The sequence below is a fragment of the Trachemys scripta genome, chromosome 13 (assembly GCF_013100865.1).
Source record: "Trachemys scripta elegans isolate TJP31775 chromosome 13, CAS_Tse_1.0, whole genome shotgun sequence".
Taxonomy (NCBI): domain Eukaryota; kingdom Metazoa; phylum Chordata; order Testudines; family Emydidae; genus Trachemys; species Trachemys scripta.
In genome coordinates this window covers 7,358,014-7,359,866 of record NC_048310.1, presented here as the reverse complement: position 1 = coordinate 7,359,866, position 1,853 = coordinate 7,358,014, and the positions used below count along the sequence as shown (strand labels likewise).

The following is a 1,853-nucleotide window of genomic DNA, read 5'->3' as shown; positions in this document are numbered from 1 at the left end:
CTGTGCACAGCTCCCCCCACCCACAACGCCCCCCCGTGCACAGTTCGCCCCCAGGCTCCCCCCGTACTCCCCCGCGCCGTGCACAGCTCCCCCGGGCTGCTCCCCACCCCCGCGCCATGCACAACACCCCCCAGGCTCCCCCCCCGTGCACAGCGCCCCCGCGGTCCCTGCCGCCCCCCGCTCACCCGTGCAGCTGCCTGGGCCCGGCCTCCGCGCCCCGCTCGCAGCGCCAGCACCGCGCAGACTCCGAGCCGCGGGCAGCGAACCTGCCGCCACGTGAGAGGGGCGGGGCGGGGCGGGGAGGGAGCCGCGCTCGGCTTGGGGGCGGGGCTCCGCCAAGAGGGGCGGGGCTTCTGCTCCCCTCGCCTGCCGCCGGCCGGCAGCAGCCGCTCGCTCAGGGCCGCCCCCCCAACCCAGCTCTGCCCCACGGCTTCCCCCCGCCCCCATCTCAGCCCCGCCCCGCGGGCTCCCCCCATCCCAGCCCTACCCTGCCCCACCCCAGGAGCTCCCCCCGCCCTCATCTCCGCCCCACGGGCTCCCCCCCATCGCAGCGCCGCAGGGTCTCCCCCCACCCCAGTCTCAGCTCCTCCCATGCCCATCTCAGTGCCCCACAGGTTGCCCCCGTCCCCATCTCAGCTAAGGTGACCAGACAGTAAGTGTGAAAAATGCGGTCCGGCTGGGGCGGTATTAGGAGCCTATCTAAGAAAAAGCCCCAAATATGGGGACTGTCCCTATAAAATTGGGACAGCTGGTCATCCTAATCTCAGCCCTGCCACACCCCAAGGCTCCCCACATACCCCCATCTCAGCAGCACCCCAGGGGCTCCCCTACTGCCCCGACACTACAGGAGTTCCCTGCTTCTTCCCTCGCTCCCTGTCTGCCCCCACATCAGACCCACACTGATTACAAACGCTGGTCTCCCCCCTCAGCTCTCTGCTGCAGCTTTATCCACACCCCCTTCCCCTGCCTCACTGGTTTGGGCCTGTGCTGCATGTTACAGGCCTTACCCTGCTCAGTTATAGAGTTTAGCTTCACTGGTTTATTGAAAAATCTGGATTCAAGTGAAGTAAGATCAACATGCCAGCACTACCTCCTCTTTTCTGTAATTCAGTACACCTCAGCGTAGCTTTTAAAGTGAGATAAGAAAAGGGCATTGGCACTGGAAAACTAGGACCTGTTGTTCTGAGCTTTATTTAATTTATTAAGGATTCCTTTAGCTGATTCTGTTCAGAAAAATGCTTCTTGCTTTTCCCAAACACAACCAAGCCTTTCGAGTTGGTCCCAGTGCTTAGAGAGAGCATTCTGAGAGTTCAACCTGATAGCTTGTTCATTAGCAGATCTCAGATGCAGTCCCTAGAATTATTTCTTCCCACCGTAGCAAACTTTTTTCTAAATGTGCACGATTGTAATTAAGGAATCGCTGGCTGATTAAAAAGCATAGAACTAAAGTTCCTTACCCATCATTAATAAAATACCTGAGATGATTAGATTTTTATTGAAACAATTTTGTGTGTAGATTGCAAAGTTGGCACTTTTTTTCTTTTTTGGTAGAGCAGGATGCATGCCTATAGGGCACACTATAAATAAATAGCTAATTTACCATTGATACTGGGGGTGGGGCAGTACTCTTTGTACCGCATTCATCTTGGACACTAAAAATAGATGTCAGTTTCAGCTCTTCTTTTTAGTCAGTTTCACCTTCTGGGTTTCATGCACTAATAGCTCAGTGTAATGTTTGGGTTGCAAGCACACCTGGGGAATGTTTAAATCCAAACCCCCAAAAAATATTTAATGGAAACATTTTTGGTAATTAGATTTTGCAAGAGCTCTTATGTCAGCTATATTTTAGAGCT

General features: G+C 55.2%; 1 protein-coding gene across 4 annotated transcripts in view; it reads right to left on the bottom strand.

Moving 5' to 3' along the window:
• Positions 1-272, bottom strand: part of KIAA0513 (KIAA0513 ortholog) — an 82,946-nt gene extending 82,674 nt beyond the window's left edge. For 3 of the 4 annotated variants that reach the window (XM_034788102.1, XM_034788109.1, XM_034788110.1), the window contains exon 1: positions 186-272. The gene's annotated coding sequence lies outside the window, so the exon portion shown is untranslated. The remainder of the gene's footprint in view (positions 1-185) is intronic. The other variant, XM_034788104.1, reaches the window with a different exon arrangement.
• Between the last annotated feature and the right edge of the window lie 1,581 nt (positions 273-1,853).